Raw genomic sequence first — 20,225 nt, forward strand, 5'->3', positions numbered from 1 at the left:
GAAAAAGCAAAAACGAGGAGAAATAAGGCATTTCTCCTCATTTTGCCAAGTTAAGACCAGGTTTTTCATGGTCTTAATTTTGGTGCTGTCTCCTATTTAAGCTGACCTTGTAAATAGAGGGCAGCGTCAAAATCAATGGGTATTAGAGTGAAACGCCCACTGCAACTCCCACTGCCCACCTTTTTCACGCTAAGCATTGCGTGCAAGGGGGCCTTATTTACAAGGCAGCGTTAAGCCACAATAAGTGGCTTAACGCTGCCTTGTAAATAAGGCAAAACCCCTATTGCCACAGGAACATCGCAAAAAGTGACATTCCCATGGCGATAGAGACTTGTAAATATGCCCCTAAAATCCCTAGCAATTCGAGTATTTCTTGTGCACACGTGTGTTTATTTTTTTCGAATTACTGTTTTAATGTTTGAAATTTAAATCCTACAAATTGCTTGGGGGTCCCCGGCTTCCAGTGGTGACTCAATGGGGGTCCTCAGGAGTCAAAAGTTTGGGAACCACTGGTTTAGACAAACTGGCCATCAGAATTGCTGCTTCAGTAACGAAACTGTAGCAGTGACTCCTGCGTGTGCAGAGCCCAGACCCTCGTGTGCAGCTAGTATTAAACCTAATCTGTGATCCATGTTTGGTATAACTCTATCCCCCACTCCTGGAATTTGAGCATACAGTGTACTTTGTGCATCTAATTTGTAGGAATATTTGAGTGGTATGCCTTTTGGAATGGCAGAGCCATTCGTAGAGGCATTGACAGCTATCAGTATGTCTCCATCTATCCTGTTGCTAGATCGAGTGATTGCAGCAACGGCAGCAGTTTGAACTGTCGCTTTGGTGGCTTCATCAGCCAGTGAATTCCCTTCAACCTGTATGCCAACACTTTGGTGACTCAAGGTGTGAATAACTTGAGCCTGTGCCAGGCAAGCTTACAGCTTTGCCACTTGTTCCCATAACAATTTATGTTTAATTGTGCAACCCTTGGAATCTCAAAACCCATTCTGGCCCCAGTAAGGAAGATATTCCTTATAGGACTGCACACAGTGAAACAAATCGCACACTATCAGTGAGGGAAATTCACGATCCGTATACTGTAGTGCCAATATCATCGCTTTTAGCTCTGCCAACTGCGTTGTACAATCTTCTAGGGATTGCGTAGTCGTATTGCTGGGATGGAACTTGCCGTCCCGCATATGACCCTTCACTATAGCACATGCAGCGCTATACTGTTATTTACTTCCAATGGCGGGCTGAGCAGATCCATCAGTATAAATGATGTATTCATATTTATCTAGAAACAAGATTTAATTCGGGAGAGGATATTCTTGTAGAATCGTATCTGTAATCTACATCTGTTGCTGTGAGAGAATTAGCCCATTCTATCCAGCGCAGATGTACTGCTTTTGCATTGGGTGTGCTCGCTTTTGTAACAGCTTCTAAAGTTGGTACTGGGGTTACAATGATAATGTGTTTCCCCTGTGCTATTGCTCTTTCTCTCACAACAGCAGTCTGTTGCGGTCAATATTTGTTCTGTTGCCGCAAATCACATTTCAGCATTTGTGTTTAAATGTGATTTATACAGTCACAGCCGGCATGGCTCACGAGTGGGAGGGTGTTTGCGGGGTTGTGTGGGGTAGGGGGACAGGCGAGTAGTCATGAGGGAAGGGAGATCACGCTGGGAGGGGGGTTTAAATAATTAAAAAAAATACAACTTACCTTTCCCGGGTCCCGCATCTTCACTGCTCGGTCTGCTCCTGCTTTCCTGCCTCCACAGGAACAGGAAGCAGGCAGCCTCCCTCCCCTCCCGTAAGCCAATCACAATGTTACAATGGTAGCGTTGTGATTCGTTGGGACGCCGGCCAGACACCTGGGGAAGCCATTTTGTCCATGGATGCAGCCTACATAGAGAAAAGGGAGAGTGTGCATGACTGGTTTGGTCGGCCCCAGAGGGCCGACCAAACAGTCAGGGCCAGCAGCATTGGGCAAACCACACCTCCCCTGCCCTCATGCAGACTCGCCCACCCCCAACCAAACCCTTCTGCTTTCTCACAGTGCGAGAAGCAGAAACATAAAATGGTACTTATAATACAATTTTATGTTTCTGCTTTTTGCACTGCAAGAAAGCAGTGGGGCGACGCTCCTCTGCCCACATGGCGGAATTGCCCCTGGATTTGTCTGCAATTGGTCCTATCACAACTTCATTGAAAGTGAGGTATGTATATCCTGATAAACCAGGGATGACCCGGATCACCAAATTTGTAGAATTTACACGTGTGTGCAAATGTTTAGATGCTATCATGTCATCTTGAACTGAACGGAGAGTATCTATGTGTTGCTGTGTCCACTGATGTGGTGTGAAATCAGGTCTAATCAAGCCATAGAAAGGTTTTACTCTTTCGGCGTAATGTAGAATGTAAGTTCTGCCAAAATTGAGAAATCCTAAAATGGATTACAAACCTTTTACATTCTTTGGAGGTACAGCATTGCGCTCTTTTCTAAAAGGTTGCCTGCCAGGCTCTTGCCTTCACTTGGCAGCTCGTATCCCAGAAATAGGGCATTGAGATGGGCAATTTTAGATTTCTTGAAATTAAATTTGTAGCCCATATTGGCGAATCCCACAATTATGTTGTTCACCCTGCTCTAGTGTTCAATAATTTATCGTCCGTCAGATAGATGTCATCTACATAGAACACTGCCTCCTCATCGCATGTTTGTAATATTTCTGACACTCTTGCCGAGAATAGCCTTGGGTTTTTCTAATATCCTTGAGGCAAACAACAAAAATTTAGCTGAGTGCCGAGCGCAGAAAATGCTGTCAAATATCTGGTTTCTGGAGCTATATTCTGGCAGAAGAATCCATTTGAGTTATCTAATGTTTGTATTTTGTTCGCACAATGTTATTCATTAATGCGGCACTATGTGCATTTTGAACTGCAAATGTTTGCGTGCATGTGCTTAAGTGTCGGTAATCTAAAACTAGATGATATTTATTGTCAGGTTTCATTACTGGGAACAAATAATTATTCATCGAGGAGGTGCACGTTTCAATTACACCTTGGTATTCAAGTTGGTCTAGAATTTCTTTGACCTGCCTTTTTGCATCTTTTTTTTATAGGGTACTGTCTCTGTGGATTTGGAGTAGATTTTAATGGGATTTCATGGAGGGTAGACTCCACGTCCCACCCTACATGGTTGTGGTATAATGCCGGAGCTAGCGCTAGCTCCCACTCCTGCGTGTATGAGTGTTTTAAAGCTTGTGAAACAAGTTCGGAGAAAGCAGGCAAAATGACGCTTTCCCCTTTTGGGCAATCCATCACAAACTCAGGGGGCCAATCTTTTTCTGCTAGCAGTATGTTATATCCAAATGTCAAATTCTCCCAAAAGACACCTTCAATTTTTCTTGATATGTCCCCCTCTAGTTGATGTGTAATTTCATACAGTCTATGCGGGACACTAACTCTCGTATCAGGTGTTTCCACCGTGATGTGTTCATTCACAACTGCTGTCACCAGAAAATCCTTCAGGTTCTGGTGAGCTATTGTTACTTCTGCTGCCCTGTCTAGCATCGTCAGAGCCCATTCCCCATTCAGAATCTGAGTCCCCAGTAACCTGGGCATGTCTAATCTTTAAGCCAGCTCCTTTCTTCTTTTTGAATTGAGGTTGTCCTTTAAGTTGTTCTTCCTGTTTGATAATATAATCTGAAGGGTATGCAGACATAATATCGAGTTTAAATATCGATGTGCCATAATATCGATGTTTAAATTTCGATGTGACCGAATATCAACCTGCAAGAATATCGTCAACAAGAACATTGACATGCAGGTAAGAAATATCGTTTTACTTAATATCAAAGTTATTAATATCGTAAGTAAAAATATCGTTGTTTATAATATCGACAAATAATTGAGTGTTCTGTATGTTAGTATATGTATTAAAATGCTAGCTTATTATTCTAATCTATGTTTGAATTTTTTATGAGTAATTAATTTTATGTTAATTAATTTTTGCGTATTTTAGTTCTGTAGCGGGTTGTGGGTATATAGGGGAATAGGGGGGGGGAAGTAATTTAATTATAATATATTAATTAATAATTTTTTAGAAGTTATTAATTAAAAAAAATATATATTGTGTTTTAGTTCCGTAGCGGGTTGTGGGTTTATAGGGGAATAGGGTGGGAAGTAATGTAATTGAAATTAATTAATTAATAATGTTATTAATTAATATCTTTTTATTTAATCATTTATATTGTTAATTGTGTTAATTCATTTGTTAATAATTAATTTTTAATTGGTTATTAATATTTAATCATTAATTGGTAAATATGTTAATTGTGTAATTTTTTTTAGGAGCAGGTTGTGGTTTTATACGGGAGTAGGGTGGGAACTAATTTAATTATAATTAATTAATTAATATTTATGTTGTTAATACTTTATATTGTTAATTGTGTAAACAAATGTTATTCATTAGTTATTAATTGGATTTTAATTATTAATAATTAATGGATAAATATGTTAATTGTGTAAAAAAAATAGGAGTGGGTTGTGGGTTGATAGGGGAGTATGGTGGGAAGTAATTTAATTTTAATAACAATTTTATTCTTTTTTGTATAATATTTATTTAAAGTTATTTTATAGTGTTAATTGTGTGATATAATTTATTTTGATGGTTTTTAAATTGCTCTTTAATTGCTATTACTGAATTAATTAATTGTTAATTAATTTTGTTAATTCTTTATGATTTTACAATATTCATGGTGTTGTTTATAGGGGAATATGGTGTGAGGTAAATTATTTTTGACCAATTAATTATTTCTTAATTAATGTTAATTATTTTGCAGGAGTGGAAATACTAAATTATTCCCCTCTGCTATCCAACACTTTCCCTACTGTTGCATTTGCTGGAGTGGGAATAGTAAATTATTCCCCTACGCTATCCAACACTTTCCCTACTGTTTCACTCACTGGAGTGGGAATAGTCATTTTTACCCACCTGCTATCCAACACTTTCCCTGCTGTTGCACTCACTGAAGTAGAAATAGTACATTTTACCCCTCCACTATCCAACACTTTCTCTACTGTTACACTTGTTGGAGTGGGAATATTATACCTCTCCGCTATCCAACCCTTTCCCTACTGTTGCACTCACTGGAGTGGGAATAGTAATTTTTACCCACCCGCTATCCAACACTTTTCCTACTATTGCATTTGCTGGAGTGGGAATAGTCATTTTTACCCACCCCCTATCCAACACTTTCCCTACTGGTGCACTCACTGGAGTGGGAATAGTAATTTTGACCCCTCCGCTCTCCAACAGTTTCCCTACTGTTGTAGTTAATGTATTGTAAAATATTGTTTTACAAAGAAATATTATTTTTAATATTTTAATGTATTATATATATATATATATATATATATATATATATATATATATTATTTTCATATATATATATTACAGGTTTATGTGTATATATAGTATGTATTTATAATTTTTATTATGTTTCTAACATTTTATAATTAAAAATTAATTATTTATTAAAATTATTAAGTTAATATATATAATTGTTTTTAAATATGTATGTTAATTTATTATTTATCATTTTTTACTTTTTTAAATAATTCTAACTATGGGGCCCATTAGGATGGCGGGCGGACACCCTAGCGCACTGGCGATTAGGATGCCACCGCCACCGTGGCTCACAGCACCGCCCGCCACAATGCTGGTGAATGCACTGGTGCCTGCCACCATATCCATGACAATGCAGGGACTACCATAGGTACCCCCCATGTGCACCCCCCATCCCCCAATACCCTGGGGGCCCACAACGTGCCCCCGGAAGAGAATTCCGCATGTCTTTCCGTGGCGGCAATGCCGCCACAGAAAGGCATGTTTCCACCCCCATGCTAATATGGATGGCAGTGTCTAGCAGACACCGCCACCATATTAAACCTTTTTCCGCCCGGAAAAAAAGTGGCGGACGGTCTTCCTGTATGCCACGGTACCCCCCGCCATACTAATATGGCGGGGGGTAAATGGGTGGCGGGCGGGGAAGGATGTAGGGCGGATCGCCTCCGCCATGCGGACGGTGGCGATCCGCCACACATCCTAATGGGCCCCTTAGTTTTTATAATTTTTTTATTTATTATTTAATTAATTTTATATTCTTTTTAAGACATTTAAAAAAATATATATTTTAAACAACCATATTTTAAACAACGATATTTTGGTTTCGATATTTTTGTACTTACCTTTGTAGAGATAGGATGTTGCTATTCTGTCCGTTGATATGCTGTACTCGATATTCTTCTAGGTCGATATTCGGTCCGTCGATATTCTGTCAGTGATCCAATCTGAAGTGCGATGTGTTTCCCTTTTTGTCTTTGGTCGATCTTCAGTCTTTTGTTCTAATCGCCTGTCCCTCTCTGAGTTTTTTGATGAACACTTGAAGGAACTAAAGGAACGTGTATCAGTGTCCTGATACCTATCAGGCTTCCTAATGTTATCACAATTCCTAAGGTTGTACCTCTTTTCAGAGGACTCCTGTTGGAGAGACCCACCACTTGATTGTGAATTCTTTTCTGTATTGATATTTTTAGAATGTTTGTTTTTCCATTTCTTTTTAGAAGAAGCGGATGCTTGCTTTGAGGTTGTCCTTGTCGGGACTACCCACCATTTGTGGCTTGCCGGCTTTGGTTCCCAAATTATTTCTACCTGATGCAGCATAGGTTTCTTCGATAATTTTTGGTAATTCTCGCTACCTATTGATAGGTGCTATTTCCCTGAGGTGGCTGTGTATGGCCACTGCTGCTGCCTCCCGCTTTATGTTGCTCATCATGTTTTCAGAGACTTGGGCAAAATTACCCATCAGTTTAATTGAACACACATTAGGTATCATGACAAGCAGGCAACAGGATGCTACGGAATTACCGCCTCATATACCAAAAGAGCAAAATTACATTACTTTGAATTGAAAGAACAAACATCACCTCATGAAAGGGAGCTGTGGGAAAAGCAAGGTTGCATTCAGTCACCAACAGATTTCATTTACAGGCAAGAGAATACAGGCAAGCCAGCAAGGCCACAATCGATGCTGTATACGGCTCTAGAGCATCTACACCTCCCAGCACATACCGCAAAAATATATCTTCTTGCTACATTACAGGCAGATTTGTTTATTTCACAACTATATGAAATGATCACTATATACTTTGCATAATGCACAATATGCCAGCAGTATAGCCCCAAACCGACCGTAAAAGGTAATCACCTCAACAATACAGTGCCCAACAGGTCCATTAAAAAATCTACACGTAGATGTTATTGTCATTATAGAAAGATGTAACAATTACAGGTATCTTATAGTAGTTGTTTGTATATTCTAACAGTGGATTGAGGCAGGACCCTGTGTACATAATGATGCTAAAGCAGCAGCCAATTTTCTGATTAGAGAGGTGATACCAAATCAGCCAGGAAGGGATCACCATTTAACACCATATCAAATATAAAGGGGTGAGCACGTCCCATGCTCACCCCTTTAACAATAGCACGGCAAAAGACAGATGCCTATAGACAGCTGAGGTTTTAGGGGATGAAATGAATTATTTGTCCAAGTTAATGAAGTTTGTCGAGTACTTCTTTTAGCAGGTATTGCGAAAAGAGAAGACATCCTCAGCCCAGCAGACCTGTCCGATACCTGTTGGCCAGCAAGTGTACGTGCGGAATTTTGTTAGAAAATGGAAGGGTCTCAAGTTCAACTGTCCCTTCTCAGTGACAATGAGTACCCCACTGCAGTGAAAGTGGATGGCAGGAAACCATGGATCCATGTGACAGATGTGCGACTGGATCCAGTCTTGCTCCAGACACTTCCATAGACAGACAAGAGGGGGAAACGAGATGCAAGAGTAATGATGTCTCACTTCAAAGCGCAAGTGGAGTATTTTGTCAACTCTGAAAGTGGACAGTTATGTTTTGCTGTTTTGTTTTTATTTTTATATCTTATGCTGGTGGCTACATTAAAATGGTATTTTACCTCATGTATGTGCTTATGTAACCACATTACGCATTTGCAGAGAGCAGTAGCAGAGCATAAAAATATATCCCATAGTATTCATACTGGCTTATTAGATAATATGTGGTATCAGCATATGATGGAGATTGGTACACAAGCCTCTAACCCCTCTTGCTTTGTTTGCTCTTTGATTCCACACGCCACTGACTCAAGGTACTCTCGTATAAAGAGGTTCCTCAAAATACAACCATGTGTCTGTTACATCTTTTCCTTATGTAGAATATGAGCTCAGATGCAACAACTGCAGGCGAAACAGGGAACATTCTTAGTAAATACTATTTAACACGAGAAAGTGTTAGCAGATGTAATGAACGTCTTAACAGACTGCAAAGAGCTAGTAGTGAAGTTATATGCAATGGCCAAGACAGGGATTATGAGGTATAAGGATAAAACCTGAAGAGGTCAAAGATTGCAGCAGGAATTTTTTAGGGGTATCCTGTCCTACGCTTTTCTGCAATAATTACTCCGCCACAACCTGGCCCCACAATTGTCAGGTAAGTTCATATTTCTGGGTAAATGGATGAGTATACGTTCATGGTCATTGGCACCATGGTGCTACATTTGGTTGCAGGGCCCTTAGTCTATGGAAAGGGTAACCAGACTGACAATAGCATACAATGAAAGTGTCAGGCAATGTGGGATGAGAACGTATCTAGAAACATCTATAACTCTTCGGGCAAGTAGAAAACCCATTCTTATCTTCTTGTGTTTATGGGTAAATTGACTCAGTGGGAAAGAACATCAATTGAAATGTTATAAAATATAATGCCAACATGCAATGGGGCACACTAATGAATTTTTACTGGAACTCTGGTGTGTGGCTGTATTTGTGACTTCCTTCAGAATGGCAAGGACTCTGCTCTTCGGTGACGGTACACACTCCCTACCTTGTGATTCCAGGGGTTGACGTCTCCGAACTGCATGACCATCCCATGAGCCGTCCAAAGACCTTGCTGCATCATCATTAGAGGAAGAAAGGTGCAGAGTATTACGGTACTACAGCCTGGGAAGACATCCAGCAAGAGTTCAGGCTATTCAGTGATGCACAAATCTTCATCGGTAGCATCCTTCCATTCATTCAAGCAAAAGCAACTGCATGTTGGCTTCAGCTTACCCGCTGGGAGTTGATGTAAGCCATCAACGCTACAGAGGATGGCTTCAAGGCAATTAAAGAAGATCTGCGAGCTATGAGTGTAATGTTTATGCAGCATAGATATGTGTTGGACTTAAGAACAGCGATGGAAAAGGGAGTCTGTGCCAAGATTCAAACTGCCTGTTGCACATATATTTCAGCTAATGACGCAGATAACTGAATGGTAACAGAGGCCATACAAACTCTGAATACATTGCAAAAGAAGATGGTAGACGAGGGAGGTGCCTCTGATGAATTGTTTTCAGGGTGGTTCACTTTGGTACCAGCCTGGATGTCAGGACTATTTCAGGCCTTGTTGCCCGTTATTGTGACATTGCTCTTGATGTTCTGTATCCTCCAGATAGTGATAGGATGTTGTAAAAGGGTTAGTCATAAATTGGGAGGGACGTTCACTGCTATATGAGTCAATAAAATGTAGGATGTTGAGGAGAATGTATACACATTAATGACTCCAAGCAAAAGGGAAGGTGAGGAAATAGTTAAAAATTCAACCAAAAGGGGGAATGTTATAATGAATCTAGAAAATGAAGACGGTCCACTCATGTCAATGCAAGCATCAGCAGAAAGACATGTACAGATGTACGTGTTGAAGTAAAATACAGGGCAAAGCTATCTTTAGTAGCAGAATAAAAAAGAGCACAAATGGAGTCAGGAGCTGAGGGGAGGGAAGTAGACACAAGCTTTAGTAGAATAGAGAAATATAATTAGGTACAGCAGAAATGGGAAGGTCACAGGCCCACATTGCAAGAATATGTATCTGAGAAAATATGTAGATAAGGCTGCACAGAGGTGCAGAATAAATGGGAGGCTAGGCCTTGTAGAGCAGTAGACATGTAGGGAGTAGAGCATTACTAGGCTTCAAAGCACTAAACAAGCCAAGGACACAGGTAGTGCAGTGGTGGTGTGCAAATGTAACGATAACTTGCACAAGTTGCATTCCAAAACACGTGATTAGCTGTTTTTGAAGAAAGTATAACCTTTTGATATTTAATATTGTACTTGAGCAATTGCAAGATTAAATATGCAAATGTATGACATATTTATGGTTATAAATGTATAAAAGAAACCGTCTGCCACATTGTAAGTTGAAGTACAGATTCCCCCTCCACGGAGCTGACTGACCTTCTGAGTGTTTTTTATAAACTGCGTACTATAGTGCCAACAGAAGTCATATGGTCTTTTCTTTCGTCCAGCAACACCATGGATTCACCCTATTACTACAGAAGTATAAAGCAGCCCTGAGAGTTTCACAGTACGTACAATTGAACTGTTGCAGACAGATGTGAGTGTTACATCTTCTGTTGGTAACATGATACTGAACATGAACTGATGATAATGTATGACATCTGATACATGCAGGTCGAGTAGCCACAATACTTGCTAGCAAAACCTTTTCAAAAATACAAAATTAGACTTTTGGATGTCATTTTCTTATTATATGAGTTGTCAATTGAGTGAAAAGTGTTCGCCCATAAGTTTTTAGAAAAGTCTGGAAAACGTGAACCTCTTAACACACTGAAAAAGTTACAAGAATTGATAAGGTTTTAATATTTTGGTCTGATATACCTCCCACATCTGCAGAAAGGTTTAAACTACTGTTTCAACTAATATCTCCCAAAGGAAGGGGCTGGCAGGAGAAGCATGCCTTTATACTTCGGGAGCTACATCACAAAAAGGTTGCTTACTTGCAAGGGTACTGCAATCATTGTTTTGATAATTAGAACAGTTCCAAGTCAAGGAAGGTTCACTTTCATAATGTACTTAGAAGGTCAGACTGCATTTATAGCTTATAAAAATCTAATTTGTAATCAGCAGCATAAGAGCACTTTGAGAGGTAGAGAAAGTTATCACTGCAGTCTAGAATGCTATAATTAAGGAAAATCCCACAGAGCAGGTAAAAAGATTATTGTTGGATTACACCTACCGACTCTGGGGGCAGCTACTGAAGCTATCATGCTTAATTCTAGAGCATTCCACATTAAATTGGTGCAATAAGCCGCAGGTGAAATGAGTTCATACATAACATTTAAATATGTTCTGACAATGAGAATAATTTCTTTAGGACCAACAGGCAATCCCACAAACCCTGCGGGTCAGAGTATAAGTGAGTCTCACACGGTGTTCTATAAAGCCCGATCCATGCAACCTGCAGGGAACACAAGACTGTAATCTGTCTATGCAGTGGCCAATGGAGTGTTTTAGTATGTCGACTTTGAAAAAAAACACATACGTGTAACGCCCCTGGAAGATACTATTACAGAACTTGCAAAATTAAATATTTAACCTCTAGTCTTAAAAAAATAGATTCTGTTTCAACACTGACTCGTCATTCTGTGTTCAAGAGTAGACGTGAGTCCCTTGCTCACTTTGCCACTGGATTCAAGCAAGCCTGGCTGAAGACGGCTGAAATGTCAGAAACCGGTCCTAGGAAGCTTGTTTCAGGTCCAGGGAAGACATGGCTTGGCAGTTCGGGCTGGACTGTTCCCATGAGGCACGGGGTCAGACTGATTTGCATATGGCCATGTCTGAACTGGGGTGGCAGAGTGGGCTAAAGAACGGTGATGGATTAAACCCAGATCAGTTGACTGGGGGTGAGTGCTTGCAATCTTCAACACTCCGTCCATCATTTCCTTTGGTTTTTGCTTTGTTCGCCATAAGTTGGCAGGGTATGCTCAGACGTGAGTCCCTTGCTCACTTTGCCACTGGATTCAAGCAAGCCTGGCTGAAGACGGCTAAAATGCCAGAAACCGGTCCTAGGATGCTGGTTTCCGGTCCAAGGAAGACATGGCTTGGCAGTTCGGGCTGGACTGTTCCCATGAGGCACAGGGTCAGACTGATTTGCATATGGCCATGTCTGAACTGGGGTGGCAGAGTGGGCTAAAGAACGGTGATGGATTAAACCCAGATCAGTTGACTGGGGGTGAGTGATTGCAATGTTCAACACTCCGTCCATCATTTCCTTTGGTTTTTGCTTTGTTCGCCATAAGTTGGCAAGGTATGCTCAGACGTGAGTCCCTTGCTCCCTTTGCCACTGGATTCAAGCAAGCCTGGCTGAAGACGGCTGAAATGCCAGAAACCGGTCCTAGGAAGCTTGTTTCCGGTCCAGGGAAGACATGGCTTGGCAGTTCGGGCTGGACTGTTCCCATGAGGCACAGGGTCAGACTGATTTGCATATAGCCATGTCTGAACTGGGGTGGCAGAGTGGGCTAAAGAACGGTGATGGATTAAACCCAGATCAGTTGACTTGGGGTGAGTGCTTGCAATGTTCAACACTCCGTCCATCATTTCCTTTGGTTTTTGCTTTGAACATAGATTTGACACATCAGGATTTCTATGATTACAAAGACTTATGAAGGAAAACGATAAAGGCTGAACAGTTTGGGTACAGATAACTGCCTTGAAAACCGTCATCAACTGGTGGGTGTACGGCACACTGCGGCTCACCAGATTGAGGAAATTCACTCATAAGGTAATTCTGCTGCAAAGAAGGCTTCAAGCTCTGAGGTTTATATACATAAAGCAGCAGCAGCAGTAACAAGTTTGAAAACTACAAGTGACCTAGAAATAGTCTTAGTGATACAATCATCCACAGTAAAAGAGCACTCCCTCAAGGCTTTCCTGCGAAGTATGTTTATTCCCTAAGACAGGATGGGCCCCCTAAAATCACAATACCCGGGAGCAGGTGATCACAACATACCAAATGCATCTAACTTAACTGATCAAATGTAAGCAGCTCGAGAAGGGATAGGTTTAACACATGCCAGTTTCAGCCACTCTGCATATATTACTAGAAAATTAATGCTGGCTGTGGTGAAAGCAATTAGACAGCATGTAGTAGCTTGTACTGCATACAGGTCGGGATAGACTCCTGGTGTCGCTTCATATGGACGTGGCTACAGCACCAAGTCACACCTTTCTTTAACCCATTCAAACTAATTTGAAGGGTGTTAAAGAGACATACATAAGCAGCATTACAGTGTCCTGATACCTATCAGGCTTCCTAATGTTATCACAATTCCTAAGGTTGTACCTCTTTTCAGAGGACTCCTGTTGGAGAGACCCACCACTTGATTGTGAATTCTTTTCTGTATTGATATTTTTAGAATGTTTGTTTTTCCATTTCTTTTTAGAAGAAGTGGATGCTTGCTTTGAGGTTGTCCTTGTCGGGACTACCCACCATTTGTGGCTTGCCGGCTTTGGTTCCCAAATTATTTCTACCTGATGCAGCATAGGTTTCTTCGATAATTTTTGGTAATTCTCGCTACCTATTGATAGGTGCTATTTCCCTGAGGTGGCTGTGTATGGCCACTGCTGCTGCCTCCCGCTTTATGTTGCTCATCATGTTTTCAGAGACTTGGGCAAAATTACCCATCAGTTTAATTGAACACACATTAGGTATCATGACAAGCAGGCAACAGGATGCTACGGAATTACCGCCTCATATACCAAAAGAGCAAAATTACATTACTTTGAATTGAAAGAACAAACATCACCTCATGAAAGGGAGCTGTGGGAAAAGCAAGGTTGCATTCAGTCACCAACAGATTTCATTTACAGGCAAGAGAATACAGGCAAGCCAGCAAGGCCACAATCCATGCTGTATACGGCTCTAGAGCATCTACACCTCCCAGCACATACCGCAAAAATATATCTTCTTGCTACATTACAGGCAGATTTGTTTATTTCACAACTATATGAAATGATCACTATATACTTTTCATAATGCACAATATGCCAGCAGTATAGCCCCAAACCGACCGTAAAAGGTAATCACCTCAACAATACAGTGCCCAACAGGTCCATTAAAAAATCTACACGTAGATGTTATTGTCATTATAGAAAGATGTAACAATTACAGGTATCTTATAGTAGTTGTTTGTATATTCTAACAGTGGATTGAGGCAGGACCCTGTGTACATAATGATGCTAAAGCAGCAGCCAATTTTCTGATTAGAGAGGTGATACCAAGGTGGGGCGTGGCAGAAGTGAATTTGAAATAAAACATAAACTGTGATCTGTGTATCACCCTCAAAGTAATGGTATCGTGGAACGCCTGAATGACCTCCTCAAGAATAAAATAAGCAACCAATGTGCTCCTCTCCAAAAGAAATGCCTGTACTGCCTACCACTAACCTTGTATGCCCTCAGAAATCAGCCAGGAAGGGATCACCATTTAACACCATATCAAATAGCACGTCCCATGCTCACCCCTTTAACAATAGCACGGCAAAAGACAGATGCCTATAGACAGCTGAGGTTTTAGGGGATGAAATGAATTATTTGTCCAAGTTAATGAAGTTTGTCAAGTACTTCTTTTAGCAGGTATTGCGAAAAGAGAAGACATCCTCAGCCCAGCAGACCTGTCCGATACCTGTTGGCCAGCAAGTGTACGTGCGGAATTTTGTTAGAAAATGGAAGGGTCTCAAGTTCAACTGTCCCTTCTCAGTGACAATGAGTACCCCACTGCAGTGAAAGTGGATGGCAGGAAACCATGGATCCATGTGACAGATGTGCGACTGGATCCAGTCTTGCTCCAGACACTTCCATAGATAGACAAGAGGGGGAAACGAGATGCAAAAGTAATGATGTCTCACTTCAAAGCGCAAGTGGAGTATTTTGTCAACTCTGAAAGTGGACAGTTATGTTTTGCTGTTTTGTTTTTATTTTTATATCTTATGCTGGTGGCTACATTAAAATGGTATTTTACCTCATGTATGTGCTTATGTAACCACATTACGGATTTGCAGAGAGCAGTAGCAGAGCATAAAAATATATCCCATAGTATTCATGCTGGCTTATTAGATAATATGTGGTATCAGCATATGATGGAGATTGGTGCACAAGCCTCTAACCCCTCTTGCTTTGTTTGCTCTTTGATTCCACACGCCACTGACTCAAGGTACTCTCGTATAAAGAGGTTCCTCAAAATACAACCATGTGTCTGTTACATCTTTTCCTTATGTAGAATATGAGCTCAGATGCAACAACTGCAGGCGAAACAGGGAACATTCTTAGTAAACACTATTTAACACGAGAAAGTGTTAGCAGATGTAATGAACGTTTTAACAGACCGCAAAGAGCTAGTAGTGAAGTTATATGCAATGGCCAAGACAGGGATTATGAGGTATAAAGATAAAACCTGAAGAGGTCAAATATTGCAGCAGGAATTTTTTAGGGGTATCCTGTCCTACGCTTTTCTGCAATAATTACTCCGCCACAACCTGGCCCCACAATTGTCAGGAAAGTTCATATTTCTGGGTAAATGGATGAGTATACGTTCATGGTCATTGGCACCATGGTGTTACATTTGGTTGCAGGGCCCTTAGTCTATGGAAGGGTAACCAGACTGACAATAGCATACAATGAAAGTGTCAGGCAATGTGGGATGAGAACGTATCTAGAAACATCTACAACTCTTCGGGCAAGTAGAAAACCCATTCTTCTCTTCTTGTGTTTATGGGTAAATTGACTCAGTGGGAAAGAACATCAATTGAAATGTTATAAAATATAATGCCAACATTCAATGGGGCACACTAATGAATTTTTACTGGAACTCTGGTGTGTGGTTGTATTTGTGACTTCCTTCAGAATAGCAAGGACTCTGCTCTTCGGTGACGGTACACACTCCCTACCTTGTGATTCCAGGGGCTGACGTCTCCGAACTGCATGACCATCCCATGAGCCGTCCAAAGACCTTGCTGCATCATCATTAGAGGAAGAAAGGTGCAGAGTATTACGGTACTACAGCCTGGGAAGACATCCAGCAAGAGTTCAGGCTATTCAGTGATGAACAAATCTTCATCGGTAGCATCCTTCCATTCATTCAAGCAAAAGCAACTGCATGTTGGCTTCAGCTTACCCGCTGGGAGTTGATATAAGCCATCAACGCTACAGAGGATGGCTTCAAGGCAATTAAAGAAGATCTGCGAGCTATGAGTGTAATGTTTATGCAGCATAGATATGTGTTGGACTTAAGAACAGCGATGGAAAAGGGAGTCTGTGCCAAGATTCAAACTGCCTGTTGCACATATATTTCAGCTAATGACGCAGATAACTGAATGGTAACAGAGGCCATACAAACTCTGAATACATTGCAAAAGAAGATGGTAGACGAGGGAGGTGCCTCTGATGAATTGTTTTCAGGGTGGTTCACTTTGGTACCAGCCTGGATGTCAGGACTATTTCAGGCCTTGTTGCCTGTTATTGTGACATTGCACTTGATGTTCTGTATCCTCCAGATAGTGATAGGATGTTGTAAAAGGGTTAGTCATAAATTGGGAGGGACGTTCACTGCTATATGAGTCAATAAAATGTAGGATGTTGAGTAGAATGTTTGCACATTAATGACTCCAAGCAAAAGGGAAGGTGAGGAAATAGTTAAAAATTCAAGCAAAAGGGGGAATGTTATAATGAATCTAGAAAATGAAGACGGTCCACTCATGTCAATGCAAGCATCAGCAGAAAGACATGTACAGATGTATGTGTTGAAGTAAAATACAGGGCAAAGCTATCTTTAGTAGCAGAATAAAAAAGAGCACAAATGGAGTCAGGAGCTGAGGGGAGGGAAGTAGACACGAGCTTTAGTAGAATAGAGAAATATAATTAGGTACAGCAGAAATGGGAAGGTCACAGGCCCACATTGCAAGAATATGTATCTGAGAAAATATGTAGATAAGGCTGCACAGAGGTGCAGAATAAATGGGAGGCTAGGCCTTGTAGAGCAGTAGACATGTAGGGAGTAGAGCATTACTAGGCTTCAAAGCACTAAACAAGCCAAGGACACAGGTAGTGCAGTGGTGGTGTGCAAATGTAACGATAACTTGCACAAGTTGCATTCCAAAACACGTGATTAGCTGTTTTTGAAGAAAGTATAACCTTTGTAATATTGTACTTGAGCAATTGCAAGATTAAATATGCAAATGTATGACATATTTACGGTTATAAATGTATAAAAGAAACCGTCTGCCACATTGTAAGTTGAAGTACAGATTCCACATCCACGGAGCTGACTGACCTTCTGAGTGTTTTTTATAAACTGCGTACTATAGTGCCAACAGAAGTCATATGGTCTTTTCTTTCGTACAGCAACACCATGGATTCACCCTATTACCACAGAAGTATAAAGCAGCCCTGAGAGTTTCACAGTACGTACAATTGAACTGTTGCAGACAGATGTGAGTGTTACATCTTCTGTTGGTAACATGATACTGAACATGAACTGATGATAATGTATGACATCTGATACATGCAGGTCGAGTAGCCACAATACTTGCTAGCAAAACCTTTTCTAAAATACAAAATTAGACTTTTGGATGTCATTTTCTTATTATATGAGTTGTCAATTGAGTGAAAAGTGTTCGCCCATAAGTTTTTAGAAAAGTCTGGAAAACGTGAACCTCTTAACACACTGAAAAAGTTACAAGAATTGATAAGGTTTTAATATTTTGGTCTGATATACCTCCCACATCTGCAGAAAGGTTTAAACTACTGTTTCAACTAATCTCTCCCAAAGGAAGGGGCTGGCAGGAGAAGCATGCCTTTATACTTCGGGAGCTACATCACAAAAAGGTTGCTTACTTGCAAGGGTACTGCAATCATTGTTTTGATAATTAGAACAGTTCCAAGTCAAGGAAGGTTCACTTTCATAATGTACTTAGAAGGTCAGACTGCATTTATAGCTTATAAAAATCTAATTTGTAATCAGCAGCATAAGAGCACTTTGAGAGGTAGAGAAAGTTATCACTGCAGTCTAGAATGCTATAATTAAGGAAAATCCCACAGAGCAGGTAAAAAGATTATTGTTGGATTACACCTACCGACTCTGGGGGCAGCTACTGAAGCTATCATGCTTAATTCTAGAGCATTCCACATTAAATTGGTGCAATAAGCCGCAGGTGAAATGAGTTCATACATAACATTTAAATATGTTCTGACAATGAGAATAGTTTCTTTAGGACCAACAGGCAATCCCACAAACCCTGCGGGTCAGAGTATAAGTGAGTCTCACACGGTGTTCTATAAAGCCCGATCCATGCAACCTGCAGGGAACACAAGACTGTAATCTGTCTATGCAGTGGCCAATGGAGTGTTTTAGTATGTCGACTTTGAAAAAAAACACATACGTGTAACGCCCCTGGAAGATACTATTACAGAACTTGCAAAATTAAATATTTAACCTGTAGTCTTAAAAAAATAGATTATGTTTCAACACTGACTCGTCATTCTGTGTTAAAGAGTAGACGTGAGTCCCTTGCTCACTTTGCCACTGGATTCAAGCAAGCCTGGCTGAAGACGGCTGAAATGCCAGAAACCGGTCCTAGGAAGCTTGTTTCAGGTCCAGGGAAGACATGGCTTGGCAGTTCGGGCTGGACTGTTCCCATGAGGCACAGGGTCAGACTGATTTGCATATGGCCATGTCTGAACTGGGGTGGCAGAGTGGGCTAAAGAACGGTGATGGATTAAACCCAAATCAGTTGACTGGGGGTGAGTGCTTGCAATCTTCAACACTCCGTCCATCATTTCCTTTGGTTTTTGCTTTGTTCGCCATAAGTTGGCAGGGTATGCTCAGACGTGAGTCCCTTGCTCACTTTGCCACTGGATTCAAGCAAGCCTGGCTGAAGACGGCTGAAATGCCAGAAACCGGTCCTAGGAAGCTTGTTTCCGGTCCAGGGAAGACATGGCTTGACAGTTCGGGCTGGACTGTTCCCATGAGGCACAGGGTCAGACTGATTTGCATATGGCCATGTCTGAACTGGGGTGGCAGAGTGGGCTAAAGAACGGTGATGGATTCAACCCAGATCAGTTGACTGGGGGTGAGTGCTTGCAATGTTCAACACTCCGTCCATCATTTCCTTTGGTTTTTGCTTTGTTCGCCATAAGTTGGCAGGGTTTGTTCAGACGTGAGTCCTTTGCTCACTTTGCCACTGGATTCAAACAAGCCTGGCTGAAGACGGCTGAAGACGGCTGAAATGCCAGAAACCGGTCCTAGGAAGCTTGTTTCCGGTCCAGGGAAGACATGGCTTGGCAGTTCGGGCTGGACTGTTCCCATGAGGCACAGGGTCAGACTGATTTGCATATGGCCATGTCTGAACTGGGGTGGCAGAGTGGGCTAAAGAACGGTAATGGATTAAACCCAGATCAGTTGACTGGGGGTGAGTGCTTGCAATGTTCAACACTCCGTCCATCATTTCCTTTGGTTTTTGCTTTGTTTGCCATAAGTTGGCAGGGTATGCTCAGACGTGAGTCCCTTGCTCACTTTGCCACTGGATTCAAGCAAGCCTGGCTGAAGACGGCTGAAATGCCAAAAACCGGTCCTAGGAAGCTTGTTTCCGGTCCAGGGAAGACATGGCTTGGCAGTTCGGGCTGGACTGTTCCCATGAGGCACAGGGTCAGACTGATTTGCATATGGCCATGTCTGAACTGGGGTGGCAGAGTGGGCTAAAGAACGGTGATGGATTAAACCCAGATCAGTTGACTGGGGGTGAGTGCTTGCAATGTTCAACACTCCGTCCATCATTTCCTTTGGTTTTTGCTTTGTTCGCCATAAGTTGGCAGGGTATGTTCAGACGTGAGTCCTTTGCTCACTTTGCCACTGGATTCAAACAAGCCTGGCTGAAGACGGCTGAAATGCCAGAAACCGGTCCTAGGAAGCTTGTTTCCGGTCCAGGGAAGACATGGCTTGGCAGTTCGGGCTGGACTGTTCCCATGAGGCACAGGGTCAGACTGATTTGCATATGGCCATGTCTGAACTGGGGTGGCAGAGTGGGCTAAAGAACGGTAATGGATTAAACCCAGATCAGTTGACTGGGGGTGAGTGCTTGCAATGTTCAACACTCCGTCCATCATTTCCTTTGGTTTTTGCTTTGTTCGCCATAAGTTGGCAGGGTGTGCTCAGACGTGAGTCCCTTGCTCACTTTGCCACTGGATTCAAGCAAGCCTGGCTGAAGACGGCTGAAATGCCAGAAACCGGTCCTAGGAAGCTTGTTTCCGGTCCAGGAAAGACATGGC

At 41.6% G+C, this 20,225-nt stretch overlaps 2 pseudogenes; both read left to right on the forward strand.

The window, feature by feature from the left end:
* The first annotated feature begins 8,997 nt into the window (after positions 1 to 8,997).
* Positions 8,998 to 9,813, forward strand: LOC146809418 (syncytin-2-like; annotated as a pseudogene).
* A 6,082-nt stretch (positions 9,814 to 15,895) lies between these two features.
* Positions 15,896 to 16,711, forward strand: LOC146809419 (syncytin-2-like; annotated as a pseudogene).
* Positions 16,712 to 20,225: the final 3,514 nt, after the last annotated feature.

The sequence above is a fragment of the Triturus cristatus genome, chromosome 7 (assembly GCF_964204655.1).
Source record: "Triturus cristatus chromosome 7, aTriCri1.1, whole genome shotgun sequence".
NCBI classification, from domain to species: domain Eukaryota; kingdom Metazoa; phylum Chordata; class Amphibia; order Caudata; family Salamandridae; genus Triturus; species Triturus cristatus.